Raw genomic sequence first — 23,178 nt, forward strand, 5'->3', positions numbered from 1 at the left:
TACTTCATTCCCCTCCCCAAACTCCCCTCTGTTAGGGAGACGGCCCGGGTGATCGTTGAACATGTCTTCTGGATTCACAGCCTTCCAGAGGATGTGGGCTCTGACAGGGGGCCCCAGTTCAGGTCCCAGTTCTAGAGGAAATTCTGTTGACGACTAGATGCCTCCACCAGTCTGTCCTCAGGATTCCATCCACAGATCAATTGCCAAATCGAGCGTGCAAACCAGGATCTTGAGCAGATGCTAAGATGCCTGGACTCCCATAACCCCTCCTCCTGGAGTCAGCAGCTAACTTGGGCTGAATATGCCCATAACTCCTTGCCTGTGTCCTTGACTGGGCTTTCCCCGTTCATGTGTTTCCTCGGTTATCAACCCCCTTTGTTTCCTTCACATGATGCTGAGGCCGCAGGTCCCTCAGTCCAGGCTTTTATCCAGCGCCGTCATAGTATCAGGAGGATGGCCAGGGAACCGTTAGTCCGGTCTGAGGGGTGCAATAAAAGAGCTGCTGACTGGGCGCCCAGGTATGTTTGTTGGCAAAGAGTCTGGCTCTCTACCAAAGATCTGCCTCTTCGGGTTTCCGGCCCGTAAGCTAGCACCCAAATTTATAGGGCCTTATCTTATTTCCAAGGTGGTCAGTCTGGTGGCAGTGCAGCTTCGGCTGCCCCAACCTCTCCGTAGTGACCAACCAGTCTTTCATGTTTCTTTCATGTTCATGTTTTGGGGGATGGGTATACTGTCAGGGCTCAGGCTTGATCTGTCAGTTTTCTCCTGCATGAGTCTTTGTTTTAGTTTTCATTCGCACGTGCCGGTCACAATCTGCGTGGTTGTGCACGTGCTTGCAGCTGTTTGTTTTATTTTTGCGTGTGTGTGTGCCGGCCACGCACGGCTGATCGCGTTTTCACAATCAGCGTATGCAGCTGTTTATTTTCACATTTAGTAGTTCCTTATTTAAACCTCATGTTTTCACCTTTTCATTGCCAGTGTGTTTTGGTGTTTTCGGTTTACATGCATCTCTTGTTTTGGTTCATCAGTTATCGGTCCTGTGTCTTTTTCTGCTTTTATTTTTTTCCCCTGCCCAGTTATTGCCTTTGATGCCTGGACTGTCTGTGCTCCCTGACCAGTGGCTTGTTCATCAGGACTTTTAGACTCTTGCTCTGGATTGTTGTTTATATCCGTGGATCAAGTTTGATTGCCTGGGCTATCATCTTAGTGAGCCTCGCCTGTCTCTGACTATTCTGACCACTGCTTGGATTTTGACTGTGTTATATTGTGTTAAATGGCTTTTCAATATACCTCTACTTTAGGCCAGGATAAGTGTGTTGCATAGTATGTCATCTAGGAACATAAAAAATGTAGTTTACTCTCTGTGTATTTGTTCTTTGTCATAATGATGGTCTAGTTGTTATTTGTAGAGTAGGTAAGGCTGGAACAATGAATCAAGCCCAGTCCTGCCCTGTTCGTGAGTGTGGGATAAACTACATGATCAACAATCTACATGATCTGTGCCTGTGAGGATATAAAGACTAATTGTGGGTTTTGTGTCGACACTTCTCAATGATACTTTTTTTTTTAATGAAATTAAAACCAATAATAGGCCAACTGTTTTATTGGTTGTCAATCAATGCAAGTAGGAACTATATATAGTATTATGGCAACAGTAACCAAGTTCAAATGTCCCAGTCATATGTATGATAATAGTGTATTTGCTCTGTAACATTGCAGAGATTTAAGTGTCCCTATTATGCCATTTTAAATGTTCCTAACTTTGTTTGTTCATTGGAAACAAACGCCTATTACCATATTTTATTTCAGCTCCCGATCTTCCTCAGCACTTATATACACAGTGATACAAACAGTAACAACAGCCAAGTTTCCATCCACATTTTGCGCTGTTTTGTTAACGACAAATGAATATGCAGTCAAGCCAGTCACGGTTTGACATGGTTGAGAACATATTCAGATCATTCAAACCAAAAAAGTTTTTGGAGTTTCCGAGTTTAGTAACATCAAATCAATCAAAAACATAATTTTGCTGCAGATTTTTTTTTTTTTTCTGAGACAATCTTAATTTAATTGAAAACAAACAATTGTTTATCAATTGTGTCATTTGTGATTTTCATTCAGCTTCAGACCATCTTGATTTTATGACACTAATTTTGTTTATTCAGATACAGAAGTAATGTGTTTTATATTTTACCTTTCTTTTTGTCAGCTCTGGAAACTCCAACAGCTTTCCTTCGCTTGACAGATGCCCCATTTTTATTTTTGACGAGCTGTAGAGATTTTCAAGCCGCTATATTTTCCTCATCCATTTGAAAAACAAATGTATTATTAAATTGTATACATTAAATTATTTGTATTAACAAGTTGTACTTTGTTAGAAAGACTCTTTAGACTTGATCATCAAGCAATATTCAGAAAGTTTTTACTGATGAACTTTTATTAGATTGTATATTGAAAATTTTGCTTGGTAATAGGCTTATTATTTTTAAAATTGGAGCAACAACTGCCTTTCGAATTTATACACTGCAATAAATATAGGATATAGCCTAATAGATTTAATATGTCTTTGGACTACAGAGAAACGGTGCTTTAACAGGAGCGAAGTCACGAACGTGGATGCTGTAGACTGTGTAGAGGCTATTTCTGTCATGTGACATCACATTTATTTGTGTTAAAGCACTTTTTCTCAACAAAAAGTATTTCCAAATTAGTTTTTTTTTGTGTGACATTTGAAGTATCAACCTAGAATTTATCCTTTACAGTTATAATTTGCTAAAGTTATATCAGCAAACATTTTGATGAGCTAAACCCTTTTTCAAAAAAAAACATTTTTTTTAAATAAATAAAAATTCCCTTGGATGAAAACCTGACTAGTGCGACAAGCACTCCTCAACCTTTTGAAACTCCAGTCTCAGCTACATACAGTGTCTGAGGGCGGGTCAAAGTACACATTGTTCACAGGCAGACAATGAAGCTCATTTGCTGGCATTTTGCAAATTTGATACATTGTTACTTAACAGAAAGTGAGACTGGAATTGCTGATGGTTCATTGCGGCAGTTTAAAACCGATTATTTTGTTTAGAAGACAATATCTTTATTTGATGTGCATGTTGATCTTTACAACTTTGCAGACCTTTTACATTCACAGACAGCTAAATAACACAATGCATAAAAGGTAATTGTCGAAAAAGAATGTGTGGCCCCTTTAAGAAACATAACACCGCGCGCACTGAGCATGCGCATAAGAGAGAAGTGGGAGTGACGACGAGACGAGTGCTGAGATTTTCACCAGTTGAAGCTGAAAGCAACGCTGTTAACGATCATCGTGAATGAAGGACAAATGTGGAATATTTTCTCTGGATGCCTTATATTTCCAGTTTGCAGGTGATTTTTCTCAGATTACATGGATTGCACAGTAATTAGCTCCAGAGTTTACTTGTTTAAGGAACAATGCAATCAAATGTGTCCTCTTTTATTCAGAGTGTAATATGTTGGCAGAGAGTTTTTCACAGATTCTGACTCTATTACACCAATAAAATGTGCCACTTTACATAAGATCTCAGACATCAGCATAATGAATGAAGTGAAAACAGGGAGCTTTTGGAGACAAAGAGGCTTTTCAGCAGCTCAGTTAAACATGGTCCTGTTGTTTCTCTCAGACTTTAGACAGGAGTTGAACAAACCTTGTTTTAAATGCAATTAATATCTAACTTGTATCAAAATACTCCATATTCCTGACAGAAAACATGTGCTCACTTAATTTAATTGTAAATGTATTTAAAGGGATCCAGTATAAATTCAGTAACTCATCTTTGATTTGTCCTGTGGGCGTCAGTATCTCACAGTGATCACAGTTCACACCTGCAGTGAAGCCCCTCCCACAACAATTCACCAATAAATACTGGAAATATTCACATCATCCTACAAGAGAAGGACAAACTCCAGGTGTAGCAGCTGAAATCTGTGTGACTGTTAAAGATGGAGTTTATTAAAGAGGAGATTGAAGACATGAGTTATCCAGAACCGTCCAGAATAAAACATGAAGATACTGAGGAACAAATAGGTTGGTGTCCATTCTTGATTCTTCATTATTGACTGCTTTAGTAGAGCTCTGTGACATAATGATCAGTATATGGATGATAAATGACAGAGAAAGCCATCTAAATGATCATGACTCAGTTAACATTAGTTAATTAAGTAATAATGAGCAAAAACTTTTGTTACAATAGTTATTAATCTTTGTTAATGTTAACAAATACAACTTTTTATTTTAATTAGGGCTGGGACAATAATCGATGCATTGCGAAGTGAGAAATGATTACGGTTCGCTTCTGAGATTTTCTGAATGCATCGCGATTATGGGCTTAGTTTTTAACAGCAGATGGCACTGCATGCTTTAGAAACTGCCGTATTGGCTCTGCTTAGGGATGTCATTTTTCACAAATTTGCATGATCGATCATCGTTTAAATTAACGATCAATTAATCGTTAACTACAATAGCTACTGCAAGACGTGTGTCTGCTGTGTCATTCACCGGCATAACAGAATGTGCAATGGCATTCAAAAAACGCAAGCATCCTCGCCCAGAGGAAAGGTTTGATGTATATAAACGGCTAGATTATAATATGCATCGATGATTGATCATTTAATATAATTATTTAATAATCAAATATTGGAACTAATATTACGCCATCGCAGATGTGCTGTCAACCCGTGCATGTGTGCGTCAATGTCGGTACCGTTCATGGTTGTTGTTTTGCATTGCACCACGTCCAGTGTGGACGGCATCTTCTGATCGTTATTAACCGAAATGGATTAGCATGTAATCTAAAACCTGGTACATTTAGCTCATGAACATAATATATAAATATTTAAATGTTATCCTTGTGAAGTAGGCTACGTAAATCTTAACTTCAAGACCGCTGTGGGCTTAAAACTCTATGTCGTAGATCTTCTTAGCGCGTAACGGGCATTTACAAGTAAACGTGTCCTTTTCACATTCTCCAGACTTTCCCTAATATTCACAATATTAAGGAAATGTCCTAATTTGGGAAGAAAACAACATACTTACATTAACAAAAACTATTTGCTGACATTGACGCACGCATGCATGGGTTGACAGCGCATCTGCGGCGGTGTAATATTAGTTGTAATATTTGATTATTAAGTAATTATATTAAATGATCAATCATTGATGCATTTTATAATCTAGCCGTATATATATATATATATATATATATATATATATATATATATATATATATATATATATATATATATATATATATATATATATATATATATATAATAAACTTTTTAGGTTTCTCGCACAAACCGATCGTTTCATGTCTTAGGACATCAATGTGTTGTCACGAGCTGCAGAGTTTAATATGGATTTGTCTGTGCAGGTTTTTTTTACTCTCATAGATGATGCTAGTAGTCATGTACCATTCACATGCATTATACGACTGATAGACTGCAACGGTTGGAGTTAAAAATCTTCATTTGTGTTCTACTGAAGAAACAAAGACACCTACATGTAAGCAGATAAACATCACATTTTCATTTTTGGGTGAACTATCCCTTTAAGCAGATTTTCAAAATTGTGAATGTCAAGCGTCTTTTGGGGCTGAAAAGCTATCTTGCAGTGCTGAAAAGCCTCTCACTCTAATTTCCAGGGCTGCGTTTCCCAAAACCATCGTAAGCTTAAGTTGATCGTAGAAAAATTGCCACCAATGGTCTCTACAATCAACTTAGGCTTACGATGGTTTTGGGAAACGCATCCCAGGTCAAGGTGCTGCATTGTGGTAACTGATGCGATATGACGTCACTTCCAAAGGACCAATTAACATGTCTGACCAATTTCATGGAATGTGAAAATGAATCTTATTGGCAGAATAAATACATTTAAATTAAACTGGGCATCAACGCAATTCAATTGGTTTGGTAATGGCAAGGGAAAATAGAATTAAGTGATCTCCAAAAAATAAGTACTTTTTGACTGTAAATAAAATTGTAAGGAGTAAAAAGTACTTTTTTTTTTTTTCTTAAAAAATTTTAATAAGTAAAAGTATTGATTTTTAATTGTACTCAAGTAAAGTAAAAATCCCCAAAAATAATACTTAAGTACAGTAATCAAGTAAAATTACTCAAGTACTTTACACCTCTGGAGCCGGACAAACTTCCACCGTGTCTTTCAGGACTGTATCAGGCGATGCAGTCGAATTTTCATCTGTGCCTGTTTGTCACGAAGTGCTTTGGTAGTTACAGTACTATGATTGAAGTGCGAAACGAGTCTTCCAGCAGATGCGATGACCCTGTTCAGGTAAATGTTGAAGCCATCGTTTATGGCGAGTTGTAATGTGTGAGCAAAGCACGGCACGGAATCCCAGCTTACACGAGTTTGATCGTTCACTGCCTCTGTTTTTTGCATTGTCGTGAACGCATGCTATATTCTCCCTGCGATGGCCCATGAAGCTGTGGCCTCGTTTAACTTTTCTGCAAGTCTGTCAGAGGTGTGTTTATCAGACTAGCTCTCTGTAAGCAGGACTGCGCACCTCATTTGCCATTCAGGGTCTATGTAATGACATGTTATTGTTATGTAGCTTTCCCTTGTTAGGGCGGTCCAGCAGTCAGTTGTGAGGGCAAATTTTTTTTGCTGGTTTTTTTTTTTTTTTTCAACTGAACTCAGCGCCATCTTTAGCTCTTCTTTTTTCTTTTCATAACGATCTTCTAACCGGCTTGTTATCGTGACTCTTGATGGTATGTTGTACTCCGGCTGAATGAAGTTGATTCACTTTCAAAATCCACCACCTTCGACGATGCTTACGGGCAACAAGTCATTTGAAATCATTTCACAGATTCGTTCTGTAATTGCTTCTGCCTTCTGAGCGCCAACTTTTCTCCCGGCTAAAACAGAAGTAATTGTAGGCTGTGTCAGTTGTTCAAATCCTCCTGTCCCGGAGACCGCTGGATGCACTTTCTTCAAGTGATATATCATGGTACTAGTTGTCGTATTATATTTTAAAACACAATCACAATGTTTGCAGTTAACATTATCACCATTTGAAATAAAATGATCCCAAACAAAACTCTTGCGTGCTCGCTTCATTTTCCCCCTTTCATCTGCGGTGTTTTGGCGCGAATCGCATCTCAAACTATGCACGTTAATAATGACCGCTTAATCGATCATCGATAAGGTTTATTGATTAAAAGGATTATCGACAATTAATCGATCGTCGATTAATCGCTGACATCCATAGCTCTGCTTGCTTCCAATTCCTTACACACACACGACTTGAACCTTCTATAAAATAATCATTGATAAAGTTCAAAAAGGTTGAAGTGGTTTACATTATTCTCACGTCATAAAAGCGTTCTGAGGTGCAACAAACCTTCTCAGACTGTTGAAAATCAATTTGAGAGAAAATCTCAGAATCGAGTGAAGCATTAATTTATTGTCCAGCCCTAATTTTAGATGTTAAAATTGACAATAACTAATATTAATAAATGCTGTAGAAACCTTATTGGAAAGTGTTACCGATACTTGACTGTTTCTTGTTTTCTGCTAAGTGTTTTTAATTTAGACATTTAACCTCACTGAACTGATTCTGACTACTTTATATGTTTATTTTAGACAAGATGGAAGTGACGGAGAGAAGACACAAACTAAATGACATAAAGAAACTCTGTGACTTCAAAACTCAAGAAACAAAAGCCAAAAAGCTGCACACCTGCTCTCAGTGTGGAAAGAGTTTCAGGAAAAAAGGAGACCTTAACAAACACATGAGAATTCACACTGGAGAGAAACCGTATACATGCACTCAGTGTGGAAAGAGTTTTTCTCAAGCATCAAGTCTCAGTAAACATTTGCGCATTCACTCTGGAGAAAAACTATTTAATTGTGATCAGTGTGGTAAAAAAATTAATTCATCATATCTAAAACAACACCTCAAAGTTCATACAGGTGAGAGACCTTATGTGTGTTCTCTCTGTGGGAAGACTTTTTCACGACTGGATAATTTTAAACTGCACCAGAAAATACATGATGGAGTGAGAGATCATGTGTGTTGTGACTGTGGGAAGAGCTTTACTGCATCCTGTGAACTAAAACGGCACCAAAGAGTTCACACTGGAGAGAAACCGTATACATGCACTCAGTGTGGAAAGAGGTTTTCTCAAGCATCAAGTCTCAGAAATCATCTGCTCCGTCACTCTGGAGAAAAACCATTTAACTGTGATCACTGTGGGAAAGAGTTTACTTTGTCATCAGATCTGAAAAAACACCTGCAAGTTCATTCAGATGAGAAGCCTCACGTGTGTTCTCTCTGTGGAAAGAGTTTTTCGCGACTGAACAATTTTAAACTGCACCAGAAAACACACACGGGTGTGAGAGATCATGTGTGTTGTGACTGTGGGAAGAGCTTTAGTAGAGCTGACCAACTGAATCGGCACCAAAAAAATCATACTGGAGAAAAACCTTACAAGTGCTCGTATTGTGACAAGAATTTCGCCCGGTTGGGACGCCTGAAATCACATGAGCGACTTCATACTGGAGAGAAGCCGTACCACTGTACTCAGTGTGAGAAGAGTTTCAGAGATGCAAGAGGTTTAAAAAATCATCTGTTTATTCACTCTGGAGAAAAAGCCATTTAACTGTTTATCAAGCCTTCAAATTCACAATGAAATATGTTGTAAGTGAGCAACATTTGTTTTCATGTCAAATATTGAGTGTGTAAGCTATTGCAACATAGTTTACATATTGTAAAGACACAAATACACAGAGTGAGTAAATGTTTAAGTGAGATTATTGTAATGGTTAGTTGATCAATGTTTAAATATGTAAACAAAAGGCCAAATTCAAATCTGTGCATTGTATAAAGCAGACATGTCTCTTCAGAAGACTTTAAATGAAACCACTCCATTAAAATGCACGGACCCGATCGGGCATTTCCAGGGGTCTTCTTGGCGAGAAGAACAGGTTCCACTTCAACGCATAGGCGTGTCGAGTAGACTCTGCCCTAGGGGAAGTGATGGTAGCCACCACCGGAGGTGGTAGGGTACTCAAACCTGCCGCGTCCCATCCAGGAGCCACATGTGGAGGTTCCAAAGATCGGGACGCGGGTGCCAAAGGGTGCCCCATCTCTGAGAGAGAAGGTCCTTCCTCAGAGGAATCGGCCAGGGAGGGAGTAGGAGGAGTAGGAGTTAGGAGAGTAGGAGTTCTAAGTACCAGGTCCGGCCGTGCCAGTACGGGGCGACCAACATGACCTGCTCCTTGTCCTCCCTGATCTTGCACAGAACCTGCGAGAAGGCTCACTTGGGGAAACGCATATTTGCGTAGGCCCCGCGGCCAGCTGTGCGCCAATGCATCCGAGCCGAGCGTGCCCTCGGTCAGGGAATAAAACAGGCTGCAGTGGGAAGAGTCGTGGGAGGCAAACAGATCTACCTGTGCGTCGCCAAAAAATTCCAAAATCAGCTGGACCATCTGGGGATGGAGTCTCCATTCTCCAGGAAGTGGCTGATACCGCGAGAGCTCGTTGGCTGCACGGTTCAGTTCTCCCGGGATATGGATAGCACGAAGGGACCTCAGGTGCTTCTGACTCCATAGGACGAGATGGCAGGCGAGTTGAGACATATGGCTGGAGTGCAGACCACCCTGGTGTCTGATGTACGCTACAGTGGCCGTGTTGTCTGATCGGACTAGTACGTGTTGACCCCTCAGCAATGCTCGGAAGCGGTGCAGGGCGCACCGTGCTGCCAGCAACTCGAGGCAATTGACATGCAGAAGACGCTGGGGCTCCGTCCATTGCACATGCACCCCAGCCCATGGCAGAGGCATCTGTCGATACAACTATATGCCTGGAAACTTGTTCTAAGGGCACACCTGCCCGTAGAAAGCTGAGGTTCAACCACGTGGTGAGGGTCTGCAGGCAGGCCCGAGTCACTTGAACCCAGAGCGCGCCTGACTGCCATGCCCAACTTGGGACTCGATCGTGAAGCCAGTGCTGAAGTAGTCTCATATGAAGCAATCCGAGCGGCGTTACCGCGGCTGCAGATGCCATATGCCCCAGGAGCCTCTGAAATAGTTTAGGTGGAACCGCACTCTTGCTCTCGATTTGACGGAGGCAAGTCAGCCATGACTGCGCACGCTCGCTGGTAAGCTGAACGCACATGGCAAACGAGTCGATATCCATACCTAGAAAAGAGATTCTCTGCCCGGGGCAAAGTTTGCTCTTCTTCCAGTTGACCCGAAGGCCCAGACTCTGTGTTCGCACACCTGCTCTCGAGAGTGACTCATTCAGCCAGGCATCGAGGTAGTTCAGGATGCGAACCCCGTGCTGCTTGATGGCCGCAAGGGCTGCCTCGACAATCTTTGTGAAGACACGAGGGGACAGAGCTAGCCCGAATGGGAGGACCGCGTACTGATATGCCCGCCCCTCGAAAGCAAATTGTAGGAACGGTCTGTGTCGAGGTAGGATGGAGACATGGAAGTAGGCGTCCTTCAGGTCGATAGTTGCAAACCAATCGACTGGACGAATGCATTCGAAAAGGCATTTCGCTGTCAACATCCTGAACGGAAGCCTGTGAAGGGATCGGTTCAGGACGTGCAGATCCTGGATTGGTCATAACCCACCGGCTTTCTTGGGTACAATGAAGTAGGGGCTGTAGAAGCCGGACTTAATTTTGGCTGGAGGGACAGGCTCGATCGCACCCTTCGCCAGTCGGGTGGCAACCTCCGCACGCATGACAGCATCGTTGGCCCCCAACATGGTGTAATGGACTCCCCGGAAGCGGGGAGGAGCCTGCGCGAACTGAATCGCATAGCCGAGCCTGATGGTCTTCGCGACCCAGCGGGACAGTCCCGGAAGCTGAAGCCAGGCTCTCAGGAACTGCACCAGCGGGGTCATTCGGACCACAGACGTACCCCGTGTGGGGTAGCGAGGCAGCGTGACTGGCCCAGACGTGGGAGGCATAGTGTCCCGGTGTGGGGGCACAGTCAGCCGCTGCGCCCTGACAGAGGAGACCAGGGAAGGATGCACGTTCCACTGGGTTCTGCTCTGAGAGGAGGCTGGCGACAGAGAGGGACGGGAGTGGCGTGGCCCGGAGGTGGCGCACACTGCCGTCACCAGTCTCTGGGTGCTCAGGGATGGGGGTGTCAGTTCTTTCTTTAACCACATTAGGGTGCCCGGGGGCCAGCAGCGGAACAAAAGATTCTCCCCGGCCCTCCACCGGGGGAAGGAGTGGCCCTGCTGCCGGAAAAAACTGCCCAACCCTGAGCTGTCCGCATCAGGAGCGGCGCTTAGCCTGGCGTTTCTTCATGGGCTGCGGGGCTGGAGCGGACTGGGGCGCTTTCCTGCGGCGTCCTCCGCTGCGCGGGTGAAGGCTGCTGCTGGGGCAGTGCAGGAAGGGCGGGAGCCGCAGGAGGGCTCCCTCGTCGGGGAGCAGACTGAGTTGACTGTGTCGGCGGCTGGGTCGAGGCAGCAGCTGGCCGCTGGGGCAGTATTTGCTTAATAGCCTCAGTCTGCTTCTGAGCGGCTGAGAACTGTTGGGCAAAGCTCTCAACTGCCTGGTAGGCCTGTAGGGTAGCCATGGCATGCAAAGAGGCAGCGGCCTGCCCCGCAGCTCTGTAGGATTTCACCACCAGAGTTGATGTGAACCTACAGGCCATGGAGGGGTGCTTTGGGTCACCACGTCAGGTTGAAGCGCCCTGCGGACACAGTTGCATTGAAACAGAACGTTCAACTGGGGGGACCTTAGTGTACCCATGAGCCGCGGCCCCATCAAGGGCGGAGGAGCCGGCCGAATGGTCACAGGAAGACAGCGGGGACTTCCAGGACCGTGCAACCTCCTCATGCACCTTCGGGAAGAAAGGTTTTGGGGGCTAGGCCTGACGAGTGTCACACGGCACTCCCAAAAACCAATCGTCAAAATGATTAATAAATACACGCACAATTATCCATGAACTTGATGCATTTTGTAGATATTTTCACTGTCCACAAACAAATACCTTTCAACTTGTGTGTGCTAAATACAGAATTACATGAATGTGCAGCATTTTGTAGATATTTTCACTGTCCACAAACAAATGCCTTTCAATTTGTGTGTGCTAAATAAAGAATTACATGAATGTGCAGCATTTTGTACAAATAGAGACATAATTGTGAATGCAAAACTTCGATTTTGTATTAATGTTGGTCAGAATCTGTGCATGCAAAGAGTAAGATGTGCTTTTGCGGGTCTGGTGCCACGCATGCATTCATTGCCTCGTTTGTGAGTCGATCCTATTGTCTCAAAATCCAAATGAATCAAATAGGATCAACTCACAAACGAGGCAATGAATGCAATGCATGCACAGCACCGGATCCACAAATGCACATCTTACTCGTTGCACGCACAGATGAATCATTTTGATTCTAAAATCATGCGAACACTTCACAACAAACGACGCATGACAAAGATGAAAATCGGCCCGACCCAAATAAGAGTTGCACGAGTCAGAATTCGGCTCGAAATCGGACGAAAATCGCACTGTGTACGCCCAGCTTGAGAAATAAAGATTAATAAAAAAAAATATATGATAGGGTTTGGTGAAAAACAAACTGAAATTCAATGTATTAAAGAATATCCTGGACGTTGGTTGTGTACGGAGGGCATTCACGTGACTTTATTAACGTCGCAGTTCACTCTGACTGGCCCAGGAGAAGCACACAAGTTGTAAGAAAGAAAGATAAATAAAAACACAAAATGAAAATTGAGATGAATTGTATTAATCTTTTTGTTCTTACCTATAAAAAACACTGTTGCTGTCCTGTCTCTGTCTTTTTCGCGCTTGAAGTCTGTTAAGCCGCGCTTTGATCTGAAGGTGCATTACCGCCACCTACTGGATTGGATTGTGGCGCATTCGATCGGTAGGGGAAAATATTCTAAATTCTTTATTAACCCTGTATAAATAGATAAGTAATTAAATGTATGTAAATTATAATTTTTTTTTAAAAATAATAATAATAATAATAGCCTACATTTTATACATTTAAAACAGACTGTATTATATTACTGGATGACCACAAGAATTAAGGACTCTGTGACAGTCATTATATATCTCACTGCATGTGCTGTAGCCAAAAACACTGGAGGATTGGAGATGTTTTCCATGATGGAGGAGATTTTAAAAAAATAATTAAAACATTAATATTAACAATATGCCTAATAATAATCAACTGGTTCGTCCCATTGAGTTCAATTTATGGTAGCAGTTCTTTGTTAATCCACATACTTGTTGGTAGAGATTCATCCTTTGAGGATAATGAATGTGCTCACATTTCACAGAAATGTACCCAATTGTTTTGGATTTGCTTTAACATGTTGAATGATGGGACAGATCTTGAGTAAGCCTCACCAGTGGAGAATTAAGCTGACCAATAATCAACATTGATTCAATGTTTGTCTTTTCAACACTGAAAAGCATGGAATTATCAACGTTGACCCAATATTATTTAGCATTGAATTTTCAACATTGGTCCACTATTTTTTTAGCATTGAATTTTCAACATTGATCCAGTATTACTTAGCATTGACATTTCAACCTCAACCAAATTGATGATTCTGATGGAATTTCAAAATTGACTCAATGTCACAATGCTATCTGGGATTCCAGGTGCTGTGGACGAACTTTCAATATTTAGTGGATTGGGTTGATTGCGTGGGCCATCATCTTTAATGACCCTCGCCTGTCTCTGACTATTTTGATATATACAGTGATACAAACAGTTAGTGTTGGGTCCGAGTCCACCTTTGTCGAGTTCGAGTCAAGTCCAAGTCTTAAACAATCAAGTCTGAGTCCAAGTCCGAGTCCAAAAGGGGCCGAGTTGGACTCAAGTCCGAGTTCTTATCGTCCGAGTCGAGTCCGCCCGAGTCCAGAGTGTAATTTAATTGAAAAAAGATTAGAAATTGCTATTGTAAATTTGTATCTTCTATTAATATTTTAACCTTTCAACCCATTAAACCAATGGCAATATAACATTTAACAAAAATACAACAATTAATCTAGCCATTGTCATTTAACATTTTTATTTTGTCAACAGCTCAACTAGTTTCCAATCAAAAATGGTTTCAAACAATAGAATGGACATAGATTTATGTAGAACTTTTATTATTACAAGTGCAAGAAAAATACAAATTAACCTGTTTTATTGTATTTCAATTATTTACTGCCTTTGGTATCACCAAATGCTAACATTTATGGGTGGGCGATACTAAAATCTTATTTCACGATAATGATATATAAGAAGAAATACTATAGAAATTGAATAAAACAATTACATGTAAAATAAAAAAAACGTCACTGTATTACATGTACAGTGATTCTTGTTCAGTTTACTATAGTCAGGAGTGAGTGAGTGATTTTCTCTTTGTCTTTTGTTGTTTTATTAACATTTAAAGGGATAGTTCACCCAAAAATTTAAATTCTGTCATCGATTACTCACACTCAAGTTGTTTTACACCTGAATAAAGTTCTTTCTTCTGTTGGACATAAAATATATTTTGGAGAATGTTGGCAACCAACCAGTTGGTCCCATTGTAGGAAATAATAATATGGATGTCAATGGCTACTATCAGCTGTCTGGTATTCAACTGTTTGTGTTCAACAGAAGAAATTAATACAGGTTTGGAACAAACTTAGAGTGAGTAAATAATGACATAATTTTAGAGGTGAACTGTCCCTTTAAGGACAAGTGGCAGCGTGTTCACTATGCTCTGCTGTCAATTTAAGACCTCTACACATCTAATATACAGACACACACTGATTTTACTTTCACTTTAGACATTACTGACTGTGTTTATGTTAACCTTGTGTGTATTTGACAGTATTAGTGCAGTAAGACTACTTAGTCCAGTAATCACGCGTGTTTGACAGGCGTTTAGTGCGCGCGCTCAGCACATGTTAACACAGTGCATAAGCACATGAATGAAATGTTTAACCAGCAAGGCTTTAAAACGCATGCAAATAATGAACTTTCGTGATTGTGAATAACTATAGTGTTCTGTGAGTATAACTCTCTCAGCATTGCAAGCGTGGCTAAACACCCCTAACTTTAGTGCATATGATTGGATATTTGCTCGTATCAGCGCGTAGACTCACAGGCACACTCAAACAGCCAAAATAAATTGAGAGAAATATTTAAAACAGAGGGGAAAAAAAATAAAATAATAATAATTAAATGCAAACAAAAAAACCTTGAATGCTGTACCGAACGGTTCAATATTATATTAAGAATTGTGGCGTCCATGCACACAAAAATCTGATATATATCGTCATATCACCCAGCCCTAAGTTATTTGGATTTAAGTTGGCATTAAAAGTTATAATAAGCAACATACATTTCTCTAGGTTTTCTTTGAACATGTCGGTAGAAAGTCGTGCCAGACACATCAGTAAGAGTTGATTTGCAATCCGCAGAGTGCTTCTTTTCACTGGATTTCTTGCAAATAAATTCTTAATGATTTTCAAAAGCAAAACAAATTATTGCTGACTTTGAAGACATTGTCCTAGCCCTGCATTGCGATCCGTGAGATGTGTGTATTGTCTGCAAGCATAAGATGATGCTACTGCTGCCTGCTGGTGTGGTGCGGTAAAATCACAGGCGGGGAGACGTTAATTAATTTCTTATCTTAGTTTTATGCCGGTTTTGTTGTTACACATAACGCGGACTCGACTACACTCTGGATATTTTCCGAGTCCAAAATGTCCAAGACCGTGTCAAGTCCGAGTACAAATTCACCCGAGTGCATGACAAGTCAGAGTTCGTTCAAAATTGGACTCGAGTCCGAGTCCAAGTTCGAGTACCCCAACTCTACAAACAGTAACAGCCAAGTTGCCATCCATATTTTGCACTGTTTTGTTATCGACAAAGTGAATATGCATTAAAAAAGATTGTGTTTTATTGTATCGCTAAAAAAATCTGCCCTTTAGTCGTTTCCATATATAATTCCAAGAGAGTAATGAGACTATTGGAATTTGCCAGTTTACTGCTTACTATTTTCACAAATAATGTTACTAAATTATTAGGAAATCAAAAATCCCGGCGTGGTAGGACAGCTTGTCTGACAGGACTGCATGTAACAGCCTTTATGTGACGAACCGCATGGGTTTGTACCCAGGGCAGCTCATTTGTCCTGTAGCCTATGCAAAATTTTATGACCCTTAAAAACAGATTTGTACAGTGAAATGTTCGGTCATATAGCAACAATCTGTAATGTAAACCTTGAACATGCAGTCAAGCCAGTCACGGTTTGATGTGGCCGACAACATATTCAGATCAAGTTCAAATTTTTGGAGTTTCAGAGTTCAGTAACATCAAATCAATCAAAAACATAATTTTGCTGTAGATTATTTTCTTTCTTAATTTAATTGAAAACAAACAATGGTTTATCAATTGTGTCATTTTTGATTTTCATTCGTATTCAGCTTCAGACCATCGTGATTTTATGACACAAATTTTGTTTATTCAGATACAGAAGTAACGTGTTTTATATTTTACCTTTCTTTTTGTCAGCTCTGGAAAAGTCCAACAGCCTTCCTTCGCTTGCCAGACGCCCCATTTTTATTTTTGACGAGCTGTAGAGATTTTCAAGCCGCTATATTTTCCTCATCCATTTAAAACAAAAATGTATTATTATTAAATTTTATACATTGAATTATTTGTATTAACAAGTGTCACGTTTTTTGTACTTTGTTATAAAGACTATTTAGGCTTGATCATCAAGCAAAACTTTTATTAGATTGTATATTGAAAATTTAGCTTGGTAATAGGCTTATTATTTTTAAAATGGGAGCAACAACTGCCTTTCGAATTTATACACTTTAATAAATATAGGATATAGCCTAATCGATTTAATACGCCTTTGGACTACAGAGAAGCGGTGCATTAACAGGAGCGAAGTCACAAACGTGGATGCTGTAGAGCTATTTCTGTCATGTGACACCACATTTATTTGCTTTAAAGCCCTTTTTCTCAACAAAAACTGTTTCCAAATTAGTTTTTTTGCGACATTTGAAGTATTTACCTAGAATTTATGCTCTAAAGTTATAATGTGCTAAAGTTATATCAGCCATATCAGTAAACATTTTGATGAGCTAAACCCTTAAAAAAAACAAAAAAAAAACAAGAAACCTTAGATGGAAACCTGACTAGTGTGACAAGCCCTCCTCAACCTTTTGAAATGTATCAAAGTGGATTCAGAGCACTGAAAACAACATCTTTTTGACACGTCTACACATGAACTAAACTCCAGTCTCAGCTACATACAGTGTCTGAGGGCGGGTCAAAGTAGACATTGTTCACAGGCAGACAACGAAGCTCATAGGCTGACATTTTGCAAATTTGTTACAATGTTACTTAACAGAAAGTGAGACTGGAATTGCTGATGGTGCATTGCGGCAGTTCAAAACTGATTATTTCGTTTAGGAGACAATATCTTTATTTGCCGTGCATGTCGATCTTTACAACTTTGCAGACCTTTGGCTTTTACATTCACAGACAGCTAAATAACACATTGGCTAAAAGGTAATAGTTAAAAAAGAACAATGTGTGGCCCCTTTAAGAAACAACGCACCGCGCGCACTGAGCATGCGCAGAAGAGAGAAGTGGGAGTGACGAGACGAGTGCTGACATTTTCACCAGTTGAAGCTGAAAGCGATGCTGTTAACGATCGTCAATGAAGGACAAATGTGGAATTTTTTCTCTGGATGCCTTATATTTCCAGTTTCCAGGTGAGAGATGTTTCTCAGATTACAGAGTTTAACATTGAACACAGTTTATGTGTTAAAAGACCAATGCAATGAAAGGCGTTGTGTGTCCTGGTTTGTTATTAGAGTGTAATAATATGTTGGCAGAGAGTTTTTCACAGACTCTGACTCTATTACACCAATAAAATGTGCTTAATGTGCCACTTTACAGAAGATCTCAGACATCAGCATAATGAATGAGGGGAAAACAGGGAACTTTTGGAGACAAAGAGACTTTTCAGCAGCTCAGTTAAACATGATGGTCCTGTTGTTTCTCTCAGACTTTGGACAGGAGTAGAACAAACTTTGTTTTAATGCAATTAATATCTAATTTATATCAAAATACTTAATATTTCTGACAGAAAACACTTGTTCACTTAATTTAAATATAAATGTAATTAAAGTAATCCAACGTAAATTCAGTATCTAATCTTTGATTTTTCCAGGTCTGGTCCTGTGGGCGTCAGTATCTCACAGTGATCACAGTTCACACCTGCAGTGAAGCCCCTCCCACAACAATTCACCAATAAATACTGGGAATATTCACATCATCCTACAAGAGAAGGACAAACTCCAGGTGTAGCAGCTGAAATCTGTGTGACTGTTAAAGATGGAGTTTATTAAAGAGGAGATTGAAGACATGAGTTACCCAGATCTATCCAGAATAAAACATGAAGATACTGAGGAACAAATAGGTTGGTGTCCATTCTTGATTCTTCATTATTGACTGCTTTAGTAGCTGTGAAATAATAATCAGTATATGTAGGGCTGGGCGATATGGCCCAAATAAATTATCACAATATAATTTTCCATATCAGTCGATATCGATAATTAGCACGATAAATGTCAAATCTTTATTTCTTTAAAATTCAAAGGCATATTTTTGCTCGAGTGAAAGATGTAGAAAACACACAGTTAATTGTGGTTTTAAACTATCCTTTATTGTCAAAACATGACATTATCGTGATATTATTAATATAAATAGAATATATAAAATAAATATCTAGTAAAATCTAGAACTGTAATGATATAACATTTGGCTCTGCTGACTGCAAATGCAAAGTTAAAGTGCTTTAAAGATAATGTTTGTCAATAAACAAAAATAGAATTAAAAAAATAATTCTGGTCAGCTTGCCAAACCTTTAAATAAATGACATTGACAATATAAATAAAATAAATAAATAAAAGAAAAATCTTAACTGTGGTCAGCATTTTTTTACTCTACACTTTATATATCAATAATATAGTTACATATACTAAAATAATTGTGTAAGTAGTAAAACTATAAAAACGCAAACAGGCAAAAAACGTGTTTAAGTTTAGAATCATTTTGAGTCCCTCCTCTCTTGCCTTATAGTGGGAGAGAGCACAAAGATCAGTAGTTGATGAACTCCAGTAAGGGCTATCAAGTTTATTTTATTCACTTTAAACATCGGATTAAATTATTTTATTTCTCTTTTAATACATGCGATGCTGAGTTATTAATAAATCACCTAAGACACAAAATTATGATACCGATGTATTTTTCCATAAGTCCGATGTTTTAGTGATTATAGTTTGGTAACGTTAGCTTGTTGTAAGTCACCCACTACAACTAAGAAGGCGATAAGCCTATGCCCGCTGTGTTGGGCTCAATGCTATATGGAAGAACTTCGAAGAAGCAAGATAATTGAATAAATATATTACTGTGTGGTGAACCTATGATAAGCAGTGCACGTCGCTGTTTTATGTCGGAATGCAAATAGTCAAAATATCTCCAAACCACTGAAGTCCTTGTCCTTGTATCGCTCATTGTCCTTGCTCCACTATAATCCTCCAAGCCTGTCGGCCACTGTGACTGTCAACAACACCCTGTGCGGCACCCAGAATCCCGGTCTGAAAAATGCCTGCGCAACATTACGCATAGCGCGTAAGCATTATATTGAGCAGTTATCGAACTGTTGTTATCGTGGAAAATTATTTTGCGATAATTATCGTTATCGGTTTATCGCCCAGCCCTAAGTATATGGATGATAAATGATAGAGAAATGCACATCTAAATGATCATGACTGCATAATCGCATTGACTTTTGTACATCAAAGATACTTTAACACTTTACAACAAGGGTCTCATTAGTTAACATTAGTTAATTATGTAATAATGAGCAATACATTTGTTAAAATAGTTATTAATCTTTGTTAATGTTAACTTTTTATTTTAATTAGAGCTAGGACAATAATCGATGCATCGCGAATCGAGAAATGATTATGGTTCGCTTCTGAGATTTTCCGAATGCATCGCGATTATAGGCTTAGTTTTTAACAGCAGATGGCACTGGGTGCTTTAGAAACTGCTGTATTGGCTCTGCTTGCTTCCAATTCCTTACACACACATCACTTGAACCTTCTGTAAAATAATTATTCATAAAGTTCAAAAAGGTTGAAGTGGTTTACGTTAATCTCAAGTCATAAAAGCATTCTGAGGTGCCATAAACCTTCTCAGACTCAGCTGTTGAAAGTAAGTTCAGAATCAATTCGAGAGAGAATCGCGATGCATTCGGAGTCGAGTGAAGCATTGATTTATTGTCCAGCTCTAATTTTAATAATGTATTAGTAGATGTTGAAATTGACAATAACTAATATTAAACCTTATTGGAAAGTGTTACCGATACTTGACTGTTTCTTGTTTTCTGCTGTGTGTTTTTACTTTTCACATTTAACCTCATTGAACTGATTCTGACTGCTTTTATATGTTTATTTTAGACCAGATGGAAGTGAAGGAGCAACGACACAATCTAAATGACATAAAGAAACTCTGTGACTTCAAAACTCAAGAAACAGAAGCCAATAAGCTGCACACCTGCTCTCAGTGTGGAAAGAGTTTCAGGAAAAAAGGACACCTTAACAGACACATGAGAATTCACACTGGAGAGAAACCGTATACATGCACTCAGTGTGGAAAGAGTTTTACTCGAGCATCAGGTCTTAGTTATCATCTGCGCATTCACTCTGGAGAAAAGCCATTGAATCGCGATCAGTGTGATAAAAAATGTAATTCTTCATATCTAAAACAACACCTCAAAGTTCATACAGGTGATAGACCTTATGTGTGTTCTCTTTGTGGAAAGACTTTTTCACGACTGAAGAATTTTAAACTGCACCAGAAAATACATGATGGAGTGAGAGATCATGTGTGTTGTGACTGTGGGAAGAGCTTTACTGCATCCTGTGATCTGAAACGGCACCAAAGAACTCACACTGGAGAGAAACCATATACATGCACTCAGTGTGGAAAGAGTTTTTCTCAAGCATCAAGTCTCAGGGATCATCTGCTCCGTCACTCTGGAGAAAAAACATTTAACTGTGATCAGTGTGGGAAAGATTTTATTTTGTCATCAGATCTGAAAAAACACCTGAAAGTTCATAGAGATGAGAGGCCTCATGTGTGTTCTCTCTGTGGAAAGAGTTTTTCACAGCTGAACAGTTTTGAACTGCACCAGAAAACACACAGAGTTCACTCTGGAGAAAAAGCCATTTAACTGTTTATCAAGCCTTCGAATTCACAATGAAATATGTTGTAAGTGAGCAACATTTGTTTTCATGTCAAATATGGAGTGTGTAAGCTATTGCAACAAAGTTACCCTATTGTAAAGACACAAATACACAGAGTGAGTAAATGTTTAAGTGAGATTATCGTAATGGTTACACTCTAAAAAAAAAGGCTCGTAATCATAGGGGAACCTTTTTTAGTGCTATATAGCACCAATTTTGGTGCTTCAGTGGTTCTTCAGCGGTTCTTCAGAGGTGCTATATAGCACCTTAGTCAAAGAACCGGTGAAGAACCTCTGAAGAACCGCTGAAGAACCGCTGAAGAACCACTGAAGCACCAAAATTGGTGCTATATAGCACTAAAAAAGGTTCCCCTATGATTACGAGCTAAGAACCATTTTTGGTGCAATATAGAACCTTTTTTTTTTTAGAGTGTAGGTGATCAATGTTTAAATATGTAAACAAAAGGCCAAATAAAAATCTGTTAATTGTATAAAGCAGACATGTCTCTTCAGAAGACTTGAAATGAAACCACTCCATTAAAATGGATCAGTTCTACAATGAGAAAAATATTGATATGCAAGTATACAGTATGTGGCAGTTTGAAATGGTATTGAAAATTATACTGAATATTTATATTTTTCAAGGTATCGTATTGAAATGAGAAATTACAGTATCATAACCACTAATTCATGTACTCAATAAGATAAAAGTATTTTGTTGAAAGTAGCTATTTTATGAATAGATCTATTATTTGATTAAATATATTTGTAATTAATTAAATATCGCCGGCTAAAAAGTAACTAGTGAGTAGTTTTTGAGAAGAGTACTTTGTACTTTTACTTAAAGTTCCCATGACATAAAAATTTCATTTGATGAGTTTTTTAACATTAATATGTTAATTAGAGTTCCCCTAGCCTGTTCATGGTTCCCCAGTGCTAGAAATTTCGATTGGTGTAAACCAAACCCTGGGTGTCCTGCTCTGCCTTTGAGAAAATGAAAGCTCAGATGGGCCAATCTGGAATCTTCCCTGTATGTTGTACGGGGAAAGGTTACCTCCTCTTTCTCTGCTTTGCCCGCCCAGATAATTTGGAGAAAATGGATTCAATTATTATTTTTTTATTTAATTCAGTCGCAATGTCAGCACAGGCTTTACAAACAGATTATTTTCAAACCTACAGAGATAAAAATGGACATGTCAAACTTGAAGATATAGTCAAAGCTTTGAAAGGTAAACTGAGAAGTCAACAGAATTGTAATGCATATATATGCAAATTATATCACTGATTCTTGAGATAAGGGACAAAACATGTTTTAGATGTTAAAAAATAAAAACTAATACTACATTATTAAAAATATATATTTTTGTAGACAAAGGTCTCAGTTAATGAACCATGTAAGGGAACAGGTTTATTTCTAAATATATATATAAAAAAAAAAATTCACTCCATAACTTAATTTGTGTCAACTCCGTCAGACACAGTAAAAGCATGCTAATTTAATTTAATCCATCCAAAAACAATGTCAAATCTTCAGTTATGTAATATTGGTTTTCAGTGCCCTGTGTGAGCCGCCTGAGCTCTCTTACCTGATGAGAAGGGAAATCCATCACTGCTGATCCCCATGACCCACTCAGTGATTATTGGATAACACTGGGAAAACGTGCCCAAGAGAAGGGACGCTGCGGAACCCACATCGTACCCCGAAGGAGTTATGTGGAGTACAATGCAGAGCCATAGGCCGCAAAGGAGGAGGGGGCTCCGTCCCACTGATGGGAAGGCTCTCCCAAGGGAAAGACACATGCTTTCCGTAGGAGTGACCGTGGAAAGATATATGGGATCCCCGCAGGGTCACTCATATGACCC

General features: G+C 39.5%; 1 long non-coding RNA gene across 1 annotated transcript; it reads left to right on the forward strand.

Moving 5' to 3' along the window:
* The first annotated feature begins 17,679 nt into the window (after nucleotides 1-17,679).
* Nucleotides 17,680-21,811, forward strand: LOC307129916. The gene is made up of 4 exons (XR_013816959.1): nucleotides 17,680-17,770; nucleotides 17,958-18,480; nucleotides 20,528-21,459; nucleotides 21,682-21,811. It is a non-coding gene; the product is annotated as an uncharacterized lncRNA (long non-coding RNA).
* Nucleotides 21,812-23,178: the final 1,367 nt, after the last annotated feature.

The sequence above is a fragment of the Gobio gobio genome, assembly GCF_949357685.1.
Source record: "Gobio gobio genome assembly, chromosome: 8".
In the NCBI taxonomy this organism is placed as follows: Eukaryota; Metazoa; Chordata; class Actinopteri; order Cypriniformes; family Gobionidae; genus Gobio; species Gobio gobio.